The sequence below is a fragment of the Myotis myotis genome, unplaced genomic scaffold (assembly GCF_014108235.1).
Source record: "Myotis myotis isolate mMyoMyo1 unplaced genomic scaffold, mMyoMyo1.p scaffold_m19_p_51, whole genome shotgun sequence".
Taxonomy (NCBI): Eukaryota; Metazoa; Chordata; class Mammalia; order Chiroptera; family Vespertilionidae; genus Myotis; species Myotis myotis.
The window spans coordinates 49,272-74,358 of NW_023416359.1; the positions used below are offsets into that span (position 1 = coordinate 49,272).

The 25,087-nt window shown below is 57.0% G+C and overlaps 1 long non-coding RNA gene across 1 annotated transcript; it reads right to left on the minus strand.

Annotated features, from left to right (window-relative positions):
- Positions 1 to 7,406: 7,406 nt before the first annotated feature.
- Positions 7,407 to 15,498, minus strand: LOC118657320. Its single transcript, XR_004967980.1, has 3 exons — positions 15,389 to 15,498; positions 8,977 to 9,134; positions 7,407 to 8,871 (listed from the first exon to the last, which is right to left on the minus strand). It is a non-coding gene; the product is annotated as an uncharacterized LOC118657320 (long non-coding RNA).
- Between the last annotated feature and the right edge of the window lie 9,589 nt (positions 15,499 to 25,087).

Sequence of the window (25,087 nt, forward strand, 5' to 3'; positions counted from 1 at the left end):
AGCCGGAGGGAGGAACTGGGCTCAGGTGGTTGATGGGCGAGAACCCCAGGGGACACCTGCGGGGGAGGGGCAGCCGTGGTGCATGCGCAGCGGAGCCCATAGCACGTGCAAAGGTCCTGAGGCAGGTGCCCAACGCCCCCCCCCCCCCCCCCCGCAGTCATCCGAAGAGGGCTGCCCCTCGGGGCTTCAGCTTTCCAGCTCTGGGGCTCAGGCTGGGCGCGCTCCTCTGAGCACAAAGAGCAGTGGCTGCCGGGAAAACGGGGAGAAGCCAACAGCCTCGGCCACAGCCCCACCCACCGCGGGTCCCACAGGGGCCCTGAGAAAGGAGAACTTCCGGCAGTCACGGTGTGACTTGGTCAGGGCACCTGCCGGGGGTGGCGGGCTCGATCCCCAGTGCGGGGCACGCAGGAGGCAGCCCATCCATGGTTCTCTTCTCTCATCATGGATGTTTCTCTCCCTCCCTCCCTCTCTGAAAGCAATACGAATATATTTAAAAACAAAACAAACAAACCCCCTGAAAGTTTCAAACAAGAGCCCCAAACCCCCAGAGCAACAGACGTATTCGTGGTGGAAGGAGACGGATTCTTTCTCGCACCCCGGCCGGCGGGCGGTGGAAACGGTTCCTCGCGCGACGCCACCAGGGGGCGCACTTGTCCCGCAGGGGCCTGGCTGACCACTGCTGTTATATAAAAGCCCGCCAGTGGGGCTTTCGGCCGTCATCAAAAGGGACCCTTTGCCAACGACGGAGTGACCCCGAGACAGCGTTCGAAGGCTAGGGGAGCACCCCGAGCTCAGGCCTCACCCCGCGCTGCCCTCAACCCCCCCGTTTCTGGATGGAAACATTCTCCGCCCAGAGGAGAGGACAGGCCTTCGAGGTCTCACTGGGAGGCGCTGGAGGTCCTGACGGGGGCAGAAATGGAAGAGGGGGGACCAGCTGGAGCTGGAAGAAGTATTAGCCATGGTCTGTTCACCACGATGGCCTGGTTCTGATCCAAAAAGGCGCCTGCTCACCTGCCTGGGAGTGGCCCGCGGGCCCTGGGAGCTCACCTGGACATGGGGCCCAGCCTCCCCATCCGGGAGCTGCCTCTTAGGGCGGAAAGATTGACAACCTGGTTGCAGAAACCGGAGCCGCCAGCCCTTTGCAGACCCCCAGCCCTTTGAGAACCCCCAGCCCTTTGCAGACCCCCTGCCCTTTGCAGACCCCAGCCCTTTGCAGACCCCCAGCCCTTTGAGAACCCCCAGCCCTTTGCAGACCCCCTGCCCTTTGCAGACCCCAGCCCTTTGCAGACCCCCAGCCCTTTGCAGACCCCAGCCCTTTGCAGACCCCAGCCCTTTGCAGACCCCCAGCCCTTTGCAGACCCCAGCCCTTTGCAGACCCCCAGCCCTTTGCAGACCCCCAGCACTTTGCAAACCCCAGCCCTTTGCAGACCCCCAGCCCTTTGCAAACCCCAGCCCTTTGAGAACCCCCAGCCCTTTTCAGACCCCCAGCCCTTTGCAAACCCCAGCCCTTTGCAGACCCCCAGCCCTTTGCAAACCCCAGCCCTTTGCAGACCCCCAGCCCTTTGCAGACCCCCAGCCCTTTGCAAACCCCAGCCCTTTGCAGACCCCCAGCCCTTTGCAGACCCCCAGCCCTTTGCAAACCCCAGCCCTTTGAGAACCCCCAGCCCTTTGCAGGCCCCCAGCCTTTGCATGCCTGTGAACTGCCCACTTGGCACACCCCTTTGCCTACCTCCCCAAGTAATCTGTGTCCTTCTGCCCCAGATAAGCAGCTGGCTTATGGGGGGGTGGGGTGCAGAGCAGATTTTTGTGGGTGACCTGCCGCTCTCCCAGCTGCCGGCAGGACTGGAAGTTTATTCCAGTTAACACTCAGCCCTGCCTCTGCGGAACCGGCTCCAGGAGCGACAGGAAGCCCAGGCCCATCAGGTTCTCGGTTACAGCCGGTTACCGCTCCCTTCAGGGCGCAGAAGCTGGAGCGGCAGCCGCCTGGTCCGAGGGCTCACCTGCCAGGCAGGGAGTCAGACACTGCGAGCGGCCCTCCTGGGTCCGCCAGGACGGAGAACCCCGAAGTGGGGGCCTGCTTTCCCCTCCCTGGGTGCTCCCCTCCCCCTCCCCAGCTCCCCAGGCCTCCCCGCCCCCAGCGACACCCCCTTTAACCCGGTTCCCCCATCCCCCTTGCCCAGGCCTCCCGCGGGCTCCCCGAAGCACAGCCCCTGGGCCGGTCATTTCCTGTTTCCCTGCCTCCTCTGAACCCCGGGCCCAGGACCCAGGACCCCGGGAGGATGAGGACCCCGCACCGTGTTTGGGGCGCTCGGCACGTGGGGGAGGGGCGCGCGCTGCCTGTGCGCATCTCTTCCAAGGTCTTCGGTAGCTCCATCCCCAGGCGCCCGCGTTGACCTCGCAACAAAGAACAGGTTCCGCAGCCGCCGCGCCCCCGCCCCCCCAGGCCAGGGGGGGCTCCCCAGACCACGCCCCACCAGGGGACACGTGACTCCAGGCCACGCCCCCTCCGCCCCCGCGTGGAGGGGTCCTCCGAGCCGGACTGGGGGAGGGGGGAGGGGAGCAGGGAGGAGGGGGAGGAGCTTGTGGCTGCGGCGGGAAGGGGGGAGGGGAGGGGGCGGGGCGGGTAGAAAGGGGAAGGGCGCGAGTGGGAGGGGGAGGGGAGGGAGCTGAAAGGGGGAGGGGGAGGAGAGGAGGAGAGAGGGGGATGGGAGCCGAAAGGGGGAGGGGATGGGGGAGGGGAGGGGGGTTGGAGATAGTGGGAGGGGGATGGAAAGTGGAGGAGGAGGGGGAGGGCAGAGAAGGGGGATGGGCGGAGGAGGGGGAAGGGAGGTTGTGCACGCGGGGGAGGGGGGCGGGGAACGTGTGTTTGGGCTCCACCCAACCCTCCCCGAGATGCCATTGCCACTTTTTGGTTTTTTTAGCCGGACTGCGTGCATGTACAGTTCCCTTTTCTGCCAGAGCCGCCGCGTGGAGACGCGCCGCGTGCAGATCGGACCTGGGGAGCCCGCGCCGCGTGCAGATCGGACCTGGGGAGCCCCCGCCGCGTGCAGATCGGATTTGGGGAGCCCCCGCCGCGTGCTATCGGATCTGGGGAGCCCGCGCCGCGTGCAGATCGGATCTGGGGAGCCCCCGCCGCGTGCTATCGGACCTGGGGAGCCCGCGCCGCGTGCTATCGGACCTGGGGAGCCCGCGCCGCGTGCAGATCCGACCTGGGGAGCCCCCGGCGGCTTCGGGGAGGGGACGCGGGGGCTCCTAGCTCGCTGACTGTGGGGTTCGCTACAAAAGAAACCTGCTCCGTCACGCATCGGCCCAGCCTTCCTGCAGCATAACAGGAAGCGGTGCTTCAAAAAACATGTAAAAACCATTAAAAACACACACAACCACCGGTCCCCGGCCCGCGGGTCCAGCGGGGGTCGGTCTGAGGCGGAGGCCGGGTGTCCCCAGGCCCAGCTGCCTGGCCGGCCCCAGAGGCACCCGGAGCTGCTCACCCCACGTCTGCAAGCCCTGCACCCCGTTTCTGCGAGGGATTTCCCCAACACCCGGTTCACCGGGGCCCCTCGTGTGCCCCGCCCCCTCCCTCCGGCCCCAAAGCAAAGGCGGCAAAACAACCAACGCCAAGGCCACCCCCCCTGCCCGCCCCCCAATAAGCAGAACCCACCCCCAGCTGCACCAGCTGCTTCTAGAAGCTCATGCCCTGAGCTCTGCGGACTGTATCCTGCCGTTTCCTCTCTCTTGGGAGGTACCTGCAGCCTTTCCACGCCGCTCTGTGCACACGCGACTTAAAAACGGTCTGGAAGGTCGAGGACACCCCCCATGACGTCATTTTAATACACATTTTAAAAATTGATTCCAGAGAGGAAGGGAGAGGGAGAGAGAGAGAAACATCAATGATGAGAGAGAATCATGGACCCGCTGCCTCCTGCACGCCCCCCACTGGGGATCGAGCCCCAAACCCGGGGGCACCGAGCTGTGACCTCCTGGTTCCTAGGTCGATGCCCAACCACTGAGCCACACCGTCTGGGCTTATTTATTTAGTCTGACCCTCACCTGAGGATACGCTTTTATTGATATTTAAGAGCAGTGGTTCTCAGCCTTCCTGGTGCCGCGGCCCCTTTAATGCAGTTCCTCATGTGGTGGTGACCCCCAATTTCATGGTTACAAATTGGACATAATGAAAGCATAGTGATTCATCGCAAAATCAATATGTAATGATCTATGTGTTTTCCGACGGTCTTAGGCGACCCCTGTGAAAGGGTCGTTCGACCCCCAAAGGGGTCGCGACCCACAGGTTGAGAACCGCTGTTTTAGAGAGAAACATCGATCCTTTACCTCCCAGACACCCCCCTCCTGGGGATGGAGCCCGCACCCGGGCATGTGCCCTGACCGGGAATCGAACCCGGGACCCTTCAGTCCGCCGGCCGACGCTCTGTCCACTGAGCCACACCGGCCAGGGCCAGGAGCCGTTCTTGCTGGCAGTGATCATGGCCCCCTGGCTGGCGGCTCACGGTCAGCAGAGTCTGTGATGAGAGAGAATAGTGATTACACATCAGTGATGAGAGAGAATCATGGATCGGCTGCCTCCTGCACACCCCGCACTGGGGATCGAGCCTGCAACCCGGGCATGTGCCCCTGATCAGGAATTGACCGGGCCTGTGCCCTGACCGGGACTTGAACCGTGACCGCGACTCGAACCCTCACCTCCTGGTTCCTAGGTCGATGCTCAACCCCTGAGCCACGCCCGCGGGGCCCGGAAGCCCGGTCTTGCATCAGCCGCCATCTGCCGCCCTTTTCCCCCATCCAACCTGCTGCTGGCCACTGAAGGGAAGTCGCACCATGGAGTGAGTGAGTTCACGTTACTGCGGGCCCTGCTCTTCAGCACCCGCCAGGCCCTCGCGAGAGCAAGCCAAGCTGCGAGCCCCCCTGCAGCTCCCTGCCACCCCCCACCCCCAGTCCCTCAACCCTTTGGTGCGCGGGCTGGCGCTCTAACCACTGAACCGCACCAGCCAGGGCGCTGGTGGTTCCTTTTCTATGACCTAACTAATAATAGGACGATATGCAAATTGGCGTCACATACTGACCAATCAGCAGACTGTGTCCCCGCCCCCTCTGATTAATTCCCTTTTACTGTGCACAGATTTCGTGCACCGGGCCACTCGCTCATGAAGACGTGTGTATCTGGAAGGCACTTTGGTGTCCATGGGGCACCCGTCACAGCGGAAGATGAAAGGGAAGGAGGGACCTTCTCCGAGGCCCTAGGAGGGGCCCAGGCTCTGGAATTTCGGGTCACGGAGGAAAACTCGCCATCACGGCTCCCCCTCGCCTTCCCGCCCAGGCGACCTTGTCCCCTGGCATGTGGCCCTTGACCAGAATCAAACCCGGAACCCTGCAGTCCCCAGGCCGGCGCTCTACCCACTGAGCAACACCAGCCAGGGCTCCCCTGCGTTTCTCTCATGTACAAGGTCAGGCAAGGGTTGTCATCAAATTTGCTTTTTAATTGGCAGGTGTATCATTTTATTTTTTTATTTTTTTTCATTGCTATTTAGAGAGCGTGGAAGGGCGGGTGGGGAGGAGACAGAGAGACAGAGAAATGTTCGTGGGAGAGAGACACTTCGATTGGTTGCCTCCCGCCTGAACCCCGGGGTGCCTCGAGCCTGCAAGTGAGGTACGTGGCCTTGAGTGGGACTCAAACCCGGGACCCTTCAGTCCTCAGGCAGACACTCTATCTACTGAGCCAAACAGGCTCGGGCCATCAACTTATTTTATTTTATTTATTTATTTTTAAACTTTTTTTTTTTTTTCAGAGAGGAAGGGAGAGGGAGAGAGAGAAACACCGATGACAAGAATCACGGATCGGCCGCCTCCTGCACACCCCACACTGGGGACGGAGCCCCCAACCCAGGCATGGGGGCGTGCAGGAGGCAGCCGACCCATGATTCTCTCTCATTATTGATGTTTCTGTCTCTCTCTCCCTCTTGCTTCCTCTTTGCAATCAATAAAAAATCCTATAGCCCTAACCGGTGTGGCTCAGTGGATAGAGCTTCAGCCTGCAGGCTGATAGGTCCCGGGTTCGATTCCGGCCAAGGGCATGTACTTTGGTTGCGGGCACATCCCCAGTAGGGGGCGTGCAGGAGGCAGCTGATCGATGTTTCTCTCCCATCTATATTTCTCTCTATCCCTCTCCCTTCCTCTCTGTGAAAAATCAATAAAATATATATTTTTTAAAAAATCCTCTATAATAAAAGCCTAATATGCTATCTGGTCGTCTGGTTGGCCATTCATCCAATCAAAGCGTAATATGCTAATGATATGCTAAGGCCGCTCAACCGCTCGCTATGCTGGGCACTGACCACCGGGGGGCAGTGCTCAAAGCAGGCGCTGAGCCCTGGTGGTCAGGGATGGCTCTCCAATACTGGTGCGTAACCACCCCTACCTCGCCGGTTACCGGGATCGAAGACATTCCAGTGCCTCTCACGTGTGGCATCACCGTGGTCACGGCTCGCGTGCCTCACACATCGGACGCCGTCATGGTAACGGCACGCCCGTCCGCCCGGATTAGTCGCAAATCCACTGTATTTAACGCGTCTGAGACGCCAAGCATAGCAGGCACCCTGCAGCCCTCGCTCATTCTCTGTCTGCGAGGGACCACATACTTGACATTCTTGGAAAATAGCTCAGTGTCTGGGCCCGAGTGCTTCACACTCGAGTTCTCCTGGAGCAGGGAACGCCCTGGCTGGGTGGCTCCGCTGGTTGGAGCATCGCCTCATCCGGGGAAAGCTGGTGGGTTTGGTTCCCGGTCAGGGCCCGTGCCCAGGTTGCGGGTTCGATTCCCGGCCGGGGCTCACACAGTGGGCAGCTGAATGATGTTTCTGTCTTTCTCTCTCTAAAAATCAATAAAATAAAAAAATATCCTCAGGTGAGGATTTAAGAAAAAAAGGAAAATTAATTTTTTAAAAAATATATTTTATTGATTTTTTACAGAGAGGAAGGGAGAGGGATCGAGAGTCAGAAACATCGATGAGAGAGAAACATGGATCAGCCGCCTCCTGCACGCCCCCCACTGGGGATGTGCCCGCAACCAAGACCCGAATCGAACCCGGGACCCTTCAGTCCGCAAGCTGACGCGCTATCCACTGAACCACACCGGCCAGGGCTGTGATGTCTTCTGGTGCTTTTATGCACAGCAATTCCTTCCACCTCTGTCTGGGTATGTATGCCTTTGTCTTCAACATCTAGCTGCTGCTGCTTCTTTTTTTTCATCCTCACCCGAGGACATTTTCCCCATTAAATATTTTTATAAATTACTTTATGTTTTTTTAAAAAATATGTTTTTATTGATTTCAGAATGGACGGGAGAGGGAGAGAGAGAGAGAAACATCCATGATGAGGGGGAATCACGGATCGGCCGCCTCCCGCACGCCCCCCACGGGGGATGGAGCCCGCAACCCGGGCCTGTGCCCTGGACCGGGACTCGAACCCTGACCTCCTGGTTCACAGGTCGATGCTCAACCACTGAGCCACCCCGGCCGGGCAGCGTCTGTCGTTGAGGAGCCAAAATGAGATGCACATGTGAGATGATATTTTTAATGAGTTATTTTTGGGGGACGGAGTCCGGTCCAGGCTCCGTTTGCCGCAGGCTGATTCTGATCTAGGTTCTTCCTTTTCTAATAGCGTCAGAGGGAATGGTGTTCTCAGGGACACGAGATTCTCGGCTCCGGCTCCCACCGGACGGGCAGCGGCATTTTTTTTTAAAAAAACACACATCTTTTTCTTCTTGTTTCTCATCTTCTACTTCTCAAAATACACTCGCTTTTTATAGACACGGGAGCAATTTTTCCGCCGGGCCCTCCGAAAATAGCCCGAGTTAGACTGTGCTAGGGGCAGATCGTCAATCACCCGCAGAAGCGCGTCCTGTTTCATTTTACGAAAAGCAGCCCTGAGATGCGGGGGACAAGCGGGGAAAACGGGTGCAGCTTCGATTTCTCGGCTGATAGTCAAGCCGTAGTTTTGTGTATAGGGATCGTTTCTAACGGACACATCCATTAAGAATAAATTTAGGCACCCCGACTTGCTGTTCTGTGTTCCTGTCTCTTGGCTGCACCCACAGAGCCTTCTGCTCACGTTCTTCGTCTTTCTGGCCGGGATTCCAGCGGGAACCCCCACCCTTCGTGTCCAATTTAGTCCCCGTGTTGCAGGAAATTCACACTTTCGCCCCAGAACCCACCGCCGTTGGGTCTCTCCCGCGCGTGCCACGCTCCCCTGGACGCGTCCTGACCAGAGAGGCGGCTGAGAAGTAAAAGCGCAGCCCTGGCTGGTGTGGCTCAGTGGGTAGAGCGTCGGCGCGTGGACTGCAGGGTCCCGGGTTCAAGCCCGGCCAAGGGCATGGCCCTCGGTGATCCCGGGCCCGGGTCAGGGCACGTGCAACCAATTGATGTGCTTCTCTCCCTGTCCCTCCCCCTCCCTTCCTCTCTCTGTAGAAATCAATGGAAAAATACCCTCAGGTGAGGATTAACAAGGCAAAACAAACAAAATCAAGAAGTAGAAAAAGCAATAAGAGCAGAGACTCTGCAGGCCGACTGCTTGGATTCTAATGCTGCTTCCGTCACTTTCTGTCTGTGTGACTGAAGGTCTGCCTCAGTTTTGTCATCTGTAAAATGGGCTGCAAGTTCCAATGGTGAGGCTCAGCTAGGCTCGGCGGCAGAAACCGAGAAACCCAACATCCCAGCAGCTGAACACGGTAACTTCACGTCTCACGTATGGGTCGTGTCTGTTGTGGGTCATGGAGAAAGCCCTGGTCCTCCTTGGCGGACGGGGCAGTCCCGTTCTGGAGTGTTCTGGAACGCTCTGGAACATTCTGGAACACTGCCGGTTGCCCTGCCAGGAAGAAGGAATAGCGTTGGAAGGCCTCGCACAGGCAATCGGACGCTCTAGCGTGGGGGGGAATACTTCTCACCAAGCGGTACTCTGACCCCATCCTACCTGCCCAGACGTTGGCCAACATTGGCTGTTGAGTCACCTCCACCCCCCTCGGCCTCAGTGTGGATGATCAATCTTGGCCTCGTGTAACACGCACCCTTGCCGAGGGGGTACGGGTAAGTGCAGAACGAGCTTACTACGGAAGATGAAATGAAGGCGGTCTACAGAAAGGGGAGAAGAAAAGACAAGGAGAGGGGCCATGGGAGAGACCGGAGGAGAAAATTAGAGGAACATTCCACGAGGTCCACTCTGTAACAATAAGAGCGTAACATGCTAATTAGACCGGACGTCCTTCCGGACGACCTTCCGGACGAAGCCGGGGCTGCCAGGCAAGCCATTTGCAGCTGCAAGGGTTGAGCCCCTTGCACAGATTTTGTGCACCGGGCCTCTAGTCTATATATATAAAAGCCTAAGTGACCGTCTGACCATCCGACCGTCCGACCATCAGGTAGCTAGGACACGCAATGACCACCAGGGGGCAGACACTCAACGCAGGAGCGGCCAAGCTGCGGAGACTTGGCAGCTGCGGTTCTCGGGTGATACACCCAGAACCAGAGAGGAGGGAGCCTGATTCTGGGGTGTGTCACCCAAGAACCACCCTCTCGCAATCCGGGGCCCCCTGGGGGATGTCGGAGAGCTGGTGTCGGCCAGATCCCCACAGGCCAGCCCGAGGGACCCCGCCTGGTATGTAAACAGTAGGTGTTCCAGAGAGAGAAAAATAAGAAAGAAGGAACAAACCGTAAATGCTTTTTTCGTTAATCCTCACCTGAGGGTATTTTTTGTATTGATTCCTTGAGAGGGTGGAAGGTAAGAGGCACTGGTTTCGCAGGGTCATAGTATAGACGTCCAATATAATAAAAGCCTAATATGCTAAGTGTCCGGTTGTCTGGTGGGCCATTCAACCAATCAGAGCGTAATATGCTAATGATATGCTAAGGCTGCTCAACCGCTTGCTATGACGTGCACTGACCACCAGGGGGCAGATGCTCCAACCGGTAGGTTAGCTTGCTGCTGGGGTCCAGCTGATCGGGACTGAGCGAGAAGGGCCGGATGCAGCCTGGAGCCCTCCCGGGGTCCCTCTCCCGCTGGCCAACCTCCTGCATCCCTCCTGGCCCCCATGGTGCACCAGTGGGGTCCCTCGGCCTGGCCTGTGCCCTGTTGACTTCCGGTTCTGGTCCCAGTTCCATTTCTGGTTCAAGATGGTGACCCCGGGGCGTCCGGCTGGGCCCGCTTCCTGCACCCCCCCTTCCCGTCGGCAGGGAGCACCTTCCTCGGTCGAGAACCTGAAAACGACGCCGTCGACTCCCACAAAGTCTGGGACCAACGCCACCCCTCACGGCAGCCACGGGTAGAGGCAGCCTGGGGTGGGGGGAGGGTGGGAACCGCTATCCGGCACCCCGATTTAAAAAACCCCCATGTCGTATTAACCCCTAGTGAGCGTCTCTCGCGTTTATCTTCTTCTGAAAAGGCGGGGCAAAAAGGTGTTAAAATCTACAGGACTCTGTTCACGGAATGATGGAGTCAGGCGTCGGGCCCGCTGGGTAGAAATCTCTCGCGGTTGTCCCATCGGGTTAAAACCACACCAGTAAACGGGGAAAATCTCTCCATTTTCAACTTTTGACTCGACAATTAGGTTTCGCTGATGGGCTAATCTGTCCTGATTGCTGCCAGTTGCTGCTGCACTGAGGCCCCGCTAGCTGGCCCCGGAGGCACCCTGCTGAGGCCCCGCTAGCTGGCCCCGGAGGCACCCTGCTGAGGCCTCGCTAGCTGGCCCCGGAGGCACCCTGCCTCATGCGAATCCCTTCTGGGGGGCCTGTGATGTTTGGGGGAGACATCCCCATCAGGGCGCAGGCTCAGTGCAGAGGAGAAAGGCCGTTTGTTGTGAGAGCTGGACCCTGCCAGGCGTCCCGGCAGCTGGTAATGAACTGTGCGTTGCTCCCAGCCCGCGGGCGGCTCCTGGCCTACAGGCAGGGATAGGGCCACCGTGTGGGCTGCCCCTCCGACCTGCCTACCTGCCAGGAGAGGGCCTGGGCCCGATGTGGAGGGGGAGGGGCAGGGAGGGCCCTGGCCACTGCTCTCTGGGCTGACCTGGTTTTATTTCTGTATTTTATTTTATTTTTTAAAAAATGTAAATATATTTTTATTGCTTTCAGAGAGGAAGGGAGAGGGAGAGAGAGAGAGAAACATCCATGATGAGAGAGAATCATGGATCGACTGCCTCCTGAACGCCCCCCACTGGGGATGGATCCTGCAACCCAGGCATGTGCCCTTGACCGGAATCGAACCCGGGACCCTTCAGTCTGCAGGCCGACGCTCTATCGCTGAGCCACACCAGCTAGGGCTGGGCATGTGCCTTCACCAGGAATCGAGCCGTGACCTCCTGGTTCGTATGGCGGGCTGACCTGCTCTTATTTGACCGTTTTTTCCGTGTTTTTTTTTTTTTTTAATTTTATTTTTTTGCTTAAAGTATTACAAAGAGTATTATATATGTCTCCTCTTTTTTCCCCCCCGCCCTTGAGAATCCCCTGGCCTCCCCTACCCCCCAGTGTGTTATTTGCTGCACGCCTTTCTAGCTTCCTCTCAAGCAGAACAGACTGGACCTGTGTCCGTCAGCAGCCGCGAGGATGCCTGAGGCGGGGGTGATGTGTGGATGTGGTGAGCGGGTGGGGGAAGCATAACAGGGGGAGGCAGTGCCCACGACTTCCTCTGGCTGGGTCTGAGTCAGGGGGGAGGAGCGCGATGAACACGGGTGGCCCCGGTGCAAAGTCGCGCTGTGTGGAGCCCACAGTTCTAAACAGTGACCTCCCCCTGGGAGGCTGCCCCTGACAACGCCAGCAGCTCATTCATGCCTCAGAGACTTGCTGCTTAAACTGGTGCGGGCGTGTGCATATGCACGTGCCTGTGTGTGCATGGGTGCATATGCACGTGCCTGTGTGCATGGGTGCATGGGTGTGCATGAGTGCATGGGTGTGCATGGTGTGCATGGGTGCATATGCACGTGCCTGTGTGTGCATGGGTGCATGGGTGTGCATGGTGTGCATGGGTGCATATGCACGTGCCTGTGTGTGCATGGGTGCATATGCACGTGCCTGTGTGTGCATGGGTGCATGGGTGTGCATGAGTGCACGGGTGTGCATGGGTGTGCATCGGTGCATATGCACGTGTCTGTGTGTGCATGGATGCCTACGTGTGCATGGGTGTGCATGGGTGCCTGTGTGTGCATGGGTGCACGGGTTGCATGGGTGCCTTGTGTGTCTGTGTGTGCATGGCTGCATGTGTGTGCCTCTGTGTGCCTGTCTGTGCCTGTGTGTGCCTGTGTGTGCATGGGTGCCTGTGTGTGCATGGGTGCACGGGTGTGCCAATGTGTGCATGTGTGTGCATGGGTGTGCATGGCGCCTGTGTGCCTGTGTGTGCCTGTGTGTGCATGGGTGCCTGTGTGTATGGGTGTGTATGGGTGTGCATGGGTGCCTGCGTGTGCATGGGTGTGCTGTGTGTGCATGGGCACCTGCGTGTGCCTGTGTGTGCATGTGTGTGCATGGTGCCTGTGTGTACATGGGTGCATCTGTGTGCCTGTGTGTGCATAGGTTTGCGTGGGTGCATGTGTGTGCCTGTGTGTGCACGGGTGCCTGTGTGTGCATGGGTTTGCGTGGGTGCATGTGTGTGCCTGTGTGTGCTTGTGTGCCTGTGTGTGCTTGTGTGCATGGGTGCATGTGTGTGCCTGTGTGTGTGTGCGTGCGTGTGGGTGGTTATATTTCCACACACGTGACATGTGGCCAAGGGTATTCTTTTGTTGTATTCTTTTCCCATGGTGCCCTCTCCTGGGGATGTGCCCGCAACCAAGGTCCATGCCCTTGACCGGAATCGAACCCGGGACCCTTCAGTCCGCAGGCCGACGCTCCATCCACCGAGCCACACCGGTCAGGGCAAGAAAACCAATTTCCAACACGCTGTGCTAGCCTGGACATGTCACAGCGTGTGGTTCCGTTCGGCATCAGGTGGGTTTGTGTTTACAGTCGGTCTTTAGAAATGCCTCTGGTTTGAGCGAGTCTTGGATTTGATGAGTTTTTGTTGTTGTTGTTAATTCTCACCTGAGGATGTCTGTTTTCTGTTGCTTTTCAGAGAGTGGGAGGGAGGGAGAAAGAAGGGGGGGAGAGAGAGAGAGAAAGAGAGAGAGAGAGAGAGAGAGAGAGAGGTCGGTGTGAGAGAGACACATTGACTGGTTGCCTCCCGTGCGTACCCCACCCCAACGGGGGGCTGGGGGAGTGAACCTTCAACCCAGGTCTGTGCCCTTGACTGAGAATATAACCCCGAGACCCTTCGGTGTGCAGGTCAGCACTGTAACCACTGAGCAACACTGGCCGGGGCTTTGATGAGTTCTTACTGCGAGTGGCCTTTGATGGGGGATAAAAAAAATGCATTTCTAGCTCCTGATCAGCGTTCGGCACACAAGTCTGATTTCCTTCGTGTAATACTTAAATCGGACTGAGTATTTGAGCAGAGCTGATGGGCAGTTAGTTTTCATGTCATGAAGACCGTACACACACACACACACACACACACACACATACACACAACCGCAAGGGAATTTGGAAGAGAGTATATCTAACTAGAGGCCTGGTGCACGAAATCTGTGCACAGGTAGAGCCCCTAGGCCTGGCTGGCTATCAGGACTGATCTGTGGGACAACTGGTGGGGCGATCGGGGGCCCCCCACAAGCCCCCCACCTTGGATGGCCTGGGGCCTGCAGGCTGGGGGCAGCCCCTGGTGGTCAGTGCGCGTCATAGCGACCGGCCGTTCTGCTGTTCAGTCGATTTTAATATTAGGCTTTTATTATATAGGATTCTTTTTTTAAAAACATATATATCTTTATTGATTTTGGAGAGGAAGGGGGAGGGAGAGAAACATCGATGATGAGGGAGAATCATGGACTGGCTGCCTCCTGCACGCCCCCCACTGGGGATTGAGCCCGCCACCCGGGCCTGTGCCCTTGACCGGGAATTGGACCGTGACCTCCTGGTTCATAGGTCGACGCTCAACCATTGAGCCACCCTGGCTGAGCCAATCCTGCTTTTGTTTTTTTAGTTTGCTTTTATTTTATTTTATTTTTAACAATCCTACTTGTTTTCTCACCTCTTCCCTCTCTCCACCCCTCCCGCCTCCTCCCTCTCCTCCCCCCTCCTGTTAAAGCCCTCCCTCTGGCATCCCTCTGGCATGGGACATTCCTGCTGGGGGATATTGCCTAGCCCAGTGGCGGGAACCTCCTGCAGGCCGTTTCGGCTAATTAGGGGGGCGATGTCCTAATTTACCGGGTGGGGGGAGCGCAGCTGTCTTGAGAATAATTAGTTTCTGCCGCGAGCAGCGCGCCTATTGGCACGGTTACCTTCGAGAACGAATGACCTTGTCTTGGACCATTTGTTTGTCTTTCTTTCCTGGAACGTTGCTGGCTTCAAAAAATGTAATTAAGAGATTGAGCCCATAACCAACAAGAAAGCCGTTGCCCTGCTGTTTGCCGGCCTGCCTGCGGGAAAGGAAATGCTGGTTTGTACAATGTTTTTATTGACTTCTCTCTGTTCTTTGCACACAGTCCTCCAACAGAATCTGCTTTCCTACAGACAGGCCCCGGCTCTTGTCCGCTGGCCTCTCGCCGCCCGCCACAGTCTGGGTGAGGGACAGCCGGGCTGCGTTGTGCAGAACTGACATGGTGTTTACGGCAACCGGCCTGAACCCCATCGAATGCCCTGGGCTCACTGCTGTGGTTGGCACCCCGACACCCCCGGATGGGGTCTGCGGACCGTCTCCCGTCAGCTCCTGCCCACGGCGTTCCCCTCCGTCTACACGTGTCTGCCTCGGGGGCTGGCTTGGGGTCTTTCCTCCGCGTCCTGCATGGCTCACATGCCTCAGTGTGGGTCTCCCTTCCCCGCACAGCAGGGATGTCCGCTCTCCCCCTCCCCTCGTCGTCCACCCCATGCAGCCTGTCCACGCCCTGCCCGTGTTCTCGACCACTCGGCTCTCCCAGCAGACAAGCATCCCAGCAGACAAGCATCACCAACATCTCTTGGGAGCTTCTTGGAAAAGCAAGCCCTGAACCTCGCTCAGACCCACTGAGTCCAAGGGAGATGCTGTATTTCTCTACAGCAGGGGGTCGTACTGTAACAGAAGCCAGACGGTTAGATGACTCGTGTTTCCAGCCTCTTCTTTTTCATTTTTGAGTCCCGCCTTTCCAGTGTCTCTCTCTCAGGGAGTTCTACCTGGGCAGGGGGGGACAGCGCGAGCGAAGGTTTATTCTCTTGTGGGGGGGGGAATGGAAGGAGAAATTCCAAATGTTTGGATTCGGATAGCAAAGAGGATTTGGCAGCGAGAACGTAGCCTGGTAGGCCACAGTGTGGTGCTGAAGAAGAATTGCCAAGTTCCTTACCTGCACGTGTAGTATTTCCAGAGCTGTGCAGCGTTCAGCATGTAGGTGCCAGAATTCCCTGTCTCTGCAGTGGAGATGAGGGTGCACTCCTTGTAGAATAGTTGTGAAAATTAAAGGAGGAGATTAGAAGTGTCATCACCACAAGTATTACCATCACTATCATGATCATCATTATCACCATCACCATCATCAACACCATCATTATCATCACCATTATCATCATCACCATCATCAATACCATCATCACCATTATTACCATCACTATCATCATCATCACCATCACCATCATCAACACCATCATTATCATCATCATCACCATTATTACCATCACTATCATCATCATCACCATCATCATCACCATCATCATCACCACCATCATCAATGCCATCATCGCTATTATTACTATCACCACCATCAGCATCACCACAATCACCATCATCACCATCACCACCATCACCACCATGGTTCATCATCATCACCACCGTCACTACCATCATCACATCATCATTATCATCATCACCACCATCATCACCATCATCACCATTATCACCACCATCATCATCACCACAAGTATTACCATCATTATCATCATCATCATCACTATCACCATCCCCTTCATCATCTCATCACCATCATCATCACCAACACCATCATTATCATCATCATCACCACCATCACCATTATTACTATCACCACCATGGTTCATCACCATCACCAGTCACTACCATCATCACATCATTACCATCATCACCACCATCATCACCACCATCACCATTATCACCACCATCATCATCACCACAAGTATTACCATCACTATCATCATCATCATCACCATCCCCTTCATCATCCCATCACCATCATCATCACCATCACCAACACCATCATTATCATCATCATCAACACCATCATCAATACTATCTTCATTATTATCATCACTATCATCATCATCACCATCATCACTACCATCATCACTACCATCACCATCATCAATAACATCATCACCATTATTACCATCACCACCATCAGCATCACCACCATCACCATCATCATCACCACCATCATCACCATCATCACCATCATCATTATCATCATCACCAGCATCACCACCACCATTATTATGACCATCCCCTATCAGAACACTAGAACAAGGTGCTGACGGGCACTTCATTGGCGAAAGGCGATCTGATCTTATTTTAGCTCCTCCTTCAGACCCACACCACAGCCTGACCTCTGAATCAGTGTCCCCACCGGCACCATTCACCGGAGAATTGTCGCCTTGGCTCCATGCACCGCTTCAGCCCTTCACATACTCTTAGGAAAGTGAATCCTGTCACCCTTCTTGCCCCGGGGGCACCGCGTTTCCCTTAGCGGAGCCTCAGGACACCTGTGCATATCATTCCTTTTCCGTAGTCACGCTTGTTAAACTTCGGGCACAGCTAGGCTCTTCTGCTCCCGGCACGCATCTTGGGAAATGCCTTTCCTCCCGCGTGCCAGGCACCAGCTCGAACCTGTCATTCCGCTGGCATGGGGAAGCCTCGTCGGCTGAGTACCATTGCCGTCCTGTGCTTGGTTCCTGAGCGTGAGAGCTTGGGGTTCTGTGTCTGTGGGTGCAAAGGGATTTACAGAAACGGGGGGAGGTGGGCAGGCAAGAAAAGCAAAGGGCGTTCCTTCAGGGGGGACTGTGTGCTCATCACCCAGAGATCGGCTTGTTTTTGCAACGTTTCAGAACAGTAGGTGCAGGCCATTGAATCTCACTGGAGGAGGCGGGCGAAAATCACAGAGCCAGCAGGCGGGCGAAAATCACAGAGCCAGCAGGCGGGCGGGTGGCCCTTGCATGCAGCAGCGTCTGAGAGACTACAACGCCAGGTCCCCGCTCCCAAACCCGGTGCTGTCACCCCCAATGCCCCCGCTCCCAAAGGCATCTAACATCTGGGCCTTCGGGGTTCAAGTCACAAAAAAAAAAGACACTTGGAATTTCACAGGCGGGGGAGACCCACTGTGTTCACGGCAGGAGACCCACTGTGTTCACAGCAGGAGACCGTGGGAGCCGCATCGATTAACTCCAGGGAAGTATGGGGGGTGGGAAGTCCATTAAAATACTTGAGAATCAATCGTGAAAGGCTGTGTTATTCCTCGAGTCCCAAGTAAAGTCCTTGTCAATAAAACCAAGATTGCCCGGCCGGTGTGGCTCAGTGGTTGAGCCTCGATCTATGAACCAGGAGGTCAGGGTTCGATTCCCGGTCAAGGGCACAGGCCCGGGCTGCGGGCTCGGTCCCCAGTGGGGGGCGTGCAGGAGGCGGCCGGTCCGTGATTCCCTCTCATCATGGATGTTTCTCTCTCTCTCTCCTCTGCCTTCCTCTCTGAAATCAATAAAAATATATTTTAAAAAATGATAAAGTCCCTGCTCCCACTGTAATGCCCTACGGCAGCGATTCTCAACCTCCCTAACGCCGCGACCCTTGAATACAGTGCCTCGTGCTGTGGGGACCCCCACCCATAAAATCATTTGCGTGGCTACGTCATCACTGTCATGTCGCTGCTGCGCTGCATCGTCATGGAAATATCTGACCTGCAGGATGCATTTTCCTGGTGACACATGGAGCATCATTCAAGCATAGTGACTAATCGCAAAATCAATATGTGATTATAGATGGGTTTTCCGGCGGTCGTAGGCGGCCCCTGTGAAAGGGTCGTTCCACCCCCAAAGGGGTCGCGACCCACAGGTTGAGAACCGCCGCCCTGCCGGCTGCAGTAAGCGCGAGAGGCGGATGGAAACACTGCCCCCTGGTGGTGCAGTTCGGAACAGTGGCTCAGCTGCCCTGAGGTCTGGCCTTTCTCGGACACGGCTGAGTCCCGCATAAGCGCCTTCTTCTCCTCTGCAGAGGGCGGGGGTTATACGCGTATATTAAACCCACAAGATGGATATTCACACGAAGCATCCCTAGAGCATCCGCGTGACCATTGCTCTCTCTCTTTTTCAAAATATATTTTATTGATTTTTTACAGAGAGGAAGGGAGAGGGACAGAGAGAAGCATCGATCAGCTGCCTCCTGCACACCCCCTACTGGGCATGTGCCCGAAACCAAGGTCCATGACCGGGAATCGAACCCGGGACCCTTCAGTCCGCAGGCCGACGCTCTATCCACTGAGCCACACCGGTCAGGGCTAAAATATACTTTTATTGATGTCAGAGAGGAAGGGAGGGAGAGAGAGAGAGAGAGAAACATCAGTGATGAGAGAGAATCACGGACCGGCTGCCTCCTGCACGCCCCCTACTTGGGGATGGAGCCCGCAACCCGGGCATGTGCCCTGGCCGGGAATCGCACCGTGACCGCCTGGTGCATGGGTCAGTGCTCAACCACGGAGCCACGCCGGCCGGGCTAATTGGTTTTTTTTTCGTTACGGGTCATAGAAACAAGAATAGGCCCTGTTCTGGGGCTCATGACTTAATCTGCAGGGATGCCCTGTGATGGGCTGTGAGTAATTGCATGTCTCTATGACGCCGGGGGTATGACAAACGACATAATATTCTTTCAATAGACATGTGCGCTGGCGTTAGGCTCCCGGGTGTCATTAGCTAAGAGCCACGTGTGAAAATCCAGACGCACCGCCATCAATCCTGGTAGGCATCGCGGCCCGACTTGGCCTCTCGTTGAAAAAGAAAGGACGCAGACCTAAGACGGAACCATCTCCCCAGCCTGTGTGTTATGTCTCATTCGCGGAGGCAGAATATCCGTTTTATAAGATGAAGTAAGGGGCGTCCCGGCTACACGTGGTGGGGAGCTACAGGAGGGCGGGGCAGCGGGCTGCTCGCACACGAATGCGTGCGCAGGGCCTCTAGTTTATTTACTTACTTGTTTTTTAAAAATATATTTTATTGATTTTTTACAGAGCGGATCTCCGGCGTCACCCGGTCACCCGAGGGCCTTCTGTGCTCAGATTCACAGAGTTTAGCCCCGTCGTTGGCGGGAACGGGGAATCTGCATGGGCATCTCGCTCACCCCATTGAGCCCCCAAAACAGGGGATCACGGATGGGGAATCCAGTCCTTTTGGGCCCTTTGCACCCGGACGGCCAGCGTGTGGCACTGTTTCCCCTCAAACGCTGCCTTTTTTCATTCCCAGAGGCTTGGCTCCCAGTCTGGGGTGTGGACGGGGCTCAGTGCCAACGCCAGGGGCTGGCAAACATCAAAGGCGGCCCCACCTCACGTCTTTCAACACAGCGGAGCTTCGAAACCTCCGGGGTCCTTTCAAAAACGCCTTTGCCGGTTCCATCGGACACAAAAGTAAACGGGCATTCTGTGAAAAACGCACTCATCTCGCATGAAAAGCAGCCCACTCGCAGGCGAAAAGTAAGGTGTGCTGTTTTGTTTTATTTACGTCAAAAATTTCGTGCACCGGGGCCTCCCTGCCCCTCCTGGGCGTGGCTCTGCACGTGTCTGCGTTGGAGCCACTCTGCAATAGGCGTGATGAAGTCTTACCTTTACGGGAAAGGCCTCTCAATTCTTCTTCTTTTTTTTTTAATACATATTTTTATTGATGTCACAGACAGGAAGGGAGAGGGTGAGAGAGACAGAAACAGCAATGATGAGAGAGAATCATGGATCGGCTGCCTCCTGCACGCCCCTTACTGGGGGTCGAGCCCGCAACCCGGGCCTGTGCCCTTGACCGGGAATCGAACCGTGACCTCCGGGTTCATAGGTTGATGCTTAACCACGGAGCCACGCCGGCCGGGTGAAAAATAAGGTTGTTTTTTTAAAACATTATATCGTGTGAGATTTGGTTAAAATGATACAATTACAATCCAATTGGCTCATGCTTCCCCAAACACGTGTTTGGTGAGCAACCCGTCGTATCTTGAACCCGTGTTCAAGAGCCACAAGCACACAAGCTGCGTGTTACACATTTTAGAGTCTCTTGCCGTTTGGCTATCAAGTGGGGTGTTTTTTATGGTCATTGGTATGGTTTTCAAAACCGACAGCTTATCTGAGCAGTCGGACAGGAGGACCCTGGCCCCCGCTGCTGCTGGTTTGGCCGACATTGGGGTTCAGGGAAAGTCAGCCGGTTGCCTCGTCCCCGGGACAAGTGCTCCCTCTTACTGGCATCGGACGTCCTTTGCAACAACAAGCTTTATTCTTTTACTAGAGGCCCGGTGCATGAAATTTGTGCATGGGGCGGGGGGATGTCCCTCAGCCCGGCCTGCACCACCTCCATCTGGGACCCCTCGGGGCATGTCCGACTGCCGGCTTAGGCCCGATCCCTCTCACAATCCGGGACTGCTGGCTCCTAACTGCTTCTACCGGCCAGCCTGATCGCCCCCTAACTGCTCCTCTGCTGGCCTGATCGCCCCCAACTGCCCTCCCCTTCAGGCCCTGTCACCCCCAACTGCCCTCCCCTGCCAGCCTGGTTGCCCCCAACTGCCTCCTGTGCAGGCCTGGTCGCCCCCATCTGCCCTCCCCTGCAAGCCTGGTCGCCCCCAACTGCCCTCCCCTGCTGGCTAGATCGCCCCCAACTGCCCTCCCCTGCAAGCCTGGTCGCCCCCAACTGCCCTCCCCTCCCGGCCACCTCGTGGCGGCCATCTTGTGATGACGTTGCGCGCGAGGCCCCCTTGGCTTTTATTATATGGGGTTATTTTTAATCCTCGCCCGAGGATATTTTCCCATTGAGTTTTAGGGAGAGTGGGAGAGAGAGGGAGAGACAGAGAGAAACATCGATGTGAGAGAAACACATCGACGGGTCGCCTCCTGCACGCGCTCCGACCGGGGCCCAGGCCGGGGAGGAGCCTGCCACCGAGGCCCGTGCCCTTGACTGGAATCGAACCCGGGGCCTTTCGGTCCGCAGGCCGATGCTCTAGCCACTGAGCCACACCGGCCAGGGTGAAACCATGAGCTTTAGACACCGTGTGCCTTGCAGGGCCCGGCAAACAACAGAGGCCAGAAATGGACTAACGTTGAACTTCCTGAGCCGAGAACACACATCCACAGCTGAACTTGGCCGTCACCGCACACGCGATCCCGCAAACACGGACATGCAAATTCTGGTCCGTGCTGTGTTTTTGCGATGATTCTCTCTCTCTCTCTCTCTCTCTCTCTCTCTCTCTCTCTCTCTCTCTCCCCCTCTCCCTTCCTCTCTCTGAGATCAATAAAAATATCTTTAAAAAAGAAATAGCCTGAAATGGTGTTGCTTGACAACTCCGTGTATTTCTTCGAAAAAGAAATCAATTTTTAAATTTCCTTAAGAAATTCTTCGGTGCACCAAAGTCATAGCAAACACCTACTGAATACTCCTTTGTAAAATCTCATAGGCATCAACGTGACTCGTAAAAATAACGCCTCTAAACCTGCCGGCCCCGCAGCTGCGTTTTCATAATCTCGCCGGAGAGTGAAGGGTGCCTCTGCCGACGTCACCCCCAGAGAGAATATCTGCGTCGCAAGAGAATAAAAGGCAGCAGATGTGTGAAAACGGATGTGATGTGTTTCTTTCTAAAAAAAATAAAATAAAAAATAGTGCGTCTATTCAGCGTTCCTATGCAAAAAGCTCAATTTTCCATTTGTAAAATGGTAATCGTATTACCAACCATGCAACTCTGGCCCGGCTGGTGTGGCTCAGTGGATAGAGCGTCGGCCTGCGGAAATGAAGGGTCCCGGGTTCCATTCCCGGTCAAGGGCACAGGCCCGGGTTGCGGGCTCCATCCCCAGTGGGGGGGCGTGCGGGAGGCAGCTGATCCATGATTCCCTCTCTTCATAGATGTTTCCCTCTCCCCCTCTCCCTTCCTCTTTGAAATCAAGAAAATATATATTTTGGGGGAAAAAAGCCCTTGAAAAGGGCCGGCATCGTCCTAGCGACGGCTGTGATAATTCTATCAGAAGACAGAGATACAACCGCCGGCAGCCCGTGTGTGTGTCTGTGGCCGATGATAAAACGTGCTTATGCCTGGAAGTGAACGTGCTGCGGGGCCCATGCAAGCAGCACACACATTGCTTTAAAGAAAAAAAAAAAACCTACAGGGAATCCCTTTGAACACAGAAGGGCTGTTTTTAAAAGTCTTTACGACTTCGCTCTCCGGAACGTGCATTTCATGATGCGACAGGCAGCGCCGTGAATCAAAGGCGCCGAGCCAAGGGCAGGCACGCACCCTCCGTCTCCTCCCGGCACCGGCGGGCGTCTGCCTACCTTGCCTATTCAAACACACCCTGGCAGGACCCGCCGGGGCCCTGACGACTGTTTCCGTTCGTTCCCCAGGGAGGGTGACGGCAGGAGCCCGTCCCGTGTTCAGGCCTCAGGCCCCATGGACATAGGGCTTTGCACCTTGTGGGGTCACGTTAGTCAACTAGAGGCCCGGTGCACGAAATTCGTGCACTTGGGGTGGTGGGGGGGGGGGGGGGTTCCTGGCCTGCGCCCTCTCGCAGTCTGGAAGCCCTGAGCGCTGCGGCCGCTGTGCTCGCCAGCCGTGAGCCTGGCTCCTGGCCGAGCAGCGCTCCCCCTGTGGGAGTGCACCACGTTGAGCGTCTGCCCCCTGGTGGTCAGTGCGCGTCATGGCGACCGGTCCTTCCGCCGTTCGGTCAATTTGCATAGCAGCCTTTTATTACATAGGAGGATATTAAGGACGCTGAAGGTACTTCTGAAAGATTGCTGTTTGCAATTCTGAACATGTTTTTGTTTTTTTCTTAAAAGTTATATTTTTATTGATTCCAGAGGGGAAGGGAGAGGGAGGGAGAGAGAGAGATAGAAACATCAGTGAAGAGAGAGAATCATGGATCGGCTGCCTCCTGCACACCCCCTTCTGGGTTTGGAGCCCGCAACCCGGGCGTGTGCCTTTGACCGGAAATCGAACCCCGGACCCTTCAGTCCACAGGCCGACGCTCTGTCCACTGAGCCAGGCCGGCCGGGCCTGAGCCCCTTTTTAAACACACTTGAGCTCAGGTGAGCTCACACCAACACCCTCATGTTTCCGGCTGCAGTGGGTGAGACCTTGTCCTGCTAACGCCTACGGCTGAGTCGCCATATACCTGGACCTTCGTAGAAATTAACGTTGAGCTGGTGGCTGAGGAACCGTGAACTACATGCGGCCCCGTCTCTGGCACGGCCCTGTCTGGTGATCACGCAGGCCACACACTCGCTGCCTGGGGACCCTGGTGGACAGAACAGCTCCAGAAGCTCACAGAGCAGTTCCTTCCATTGGCCGCGCTGCCTGGACCACGTGACGGCGGACGGGTAAGCTGGTGAGCTGGCGGCAGGCTCTTGGGTGTAAGGCAGTAGCTGCAGGTGGTGTGGAGTGGGGAAAGGATTGCACACTGCAACTTGCAAACAAACCCCACGCACTGCACAAAGAGGCCTGAACTCAGTGCTGTGTCCATGAGCAGGCTGGGTGCCCGGGGCCCTGGCTGTGCCCACGGAGGCCCTGGGAGGTGTGTCCCCCATGAGGCTGGGTGCCCTGGGCCCTGGCTGTGCCCACGGAGGCCCTGGGAGGTGTGTCCCCCATGAGACTGGGTGCGCTGGGCCCTGGCTGGCCCACGGAGGCCCTGGGAGGTGTGTCCCCCATGAGGCTGGGTGCCTGCTGGGTGTTCACGGGGTCCCTGGGCTTGGAACCTGGAAGCCCTTCTGGTTGGGAATGGGGAGACTTGGGTCAGTTGTTCCACATGGACTATGGGGGTGCGGGGCGGGGAGCATCCATCTTGTTAGCTCGATTGTGCTGCATAAACACCCCAGGCCCAGGTCCGGCCTCCAGGCTCACCTCCTGCTCCCCCTGGGCCTGCGCCTGGCCTGCCAGGGCTCAGCAGTGCCACTGCCCGCGGAGCTGGGTGGAGGGGAGACGGTGCCCAGGGGGGACGTGTTACACATGCCCCTGGCCCGTCTCCTGCACGGCCCTGTCTGCAGGGGGGACATGCGTGGCGAACAAGCTTCGGGGAAGATCCCAACAGACGTTGGCAGCCGTTTCACTGCTGAAAGGCAGAATGGAGGGGCGCGGGGCAGGTGCCAGGGGAAGAGGGGGCTGCGGACAGATTCCTGGTGTGAATAACTCGCTCCCATGGGCGAGCGGCGCTTCTAGAAACCACACCTGGGGAAGCAGGTGTGGGCCCACTTAGCGCACGCCACGGGCTGTGTACTCAGGCCCCTTTCCAGGTAATCATAAGGGAAGGAGGGGGGCGAAGGCAGGCAAGGAGGGAGGGAAGGAGGGGGAAGGAGAGAGCAGGGCGGGGGGGGGGGGGAGAAGGAAGCAGGAGGGAGGGATGAAGGGAGGGGAGAAGGAAGGGTGCGGGAGGGAGGAAGGAAGAAAACCTGGACCCTTTCCAGCCTGGCTCAGCCCGTGCCCACCACCTGGGGAGGCAAAGCCAGACGCGCAAGGTGTGGACGGACGCAGTGGGGCCCCTAACCCCCCTTCCCGAGGCCGCAGCTCCCGGCCCAGGCCCGGGCGTGTCCACACCTGACGTTGACCTGGATGGCGGGGCAGGAAGGAGCGAGCGCGGCGGGTGGGGTAGCCTGCGTGGGAGGCCGAGCCCCCCGGAGACGAGTGCGCGCTGGGCACCCATCACCATCGCCCACCCTTTGCGCGCGCCCAGGCTGGCAGCCCTTAGACCCGCCCACCTCCCGGCCCCTCCTGTCACTCACTCTCCTCCCAGCCAATGGCGCGGCGTCTGTCACCACCTCCCCGCCCCCGAGGCCGCGCGGGGCGGGAGGCGGGCGGGGAGCGCCGGGGCTGG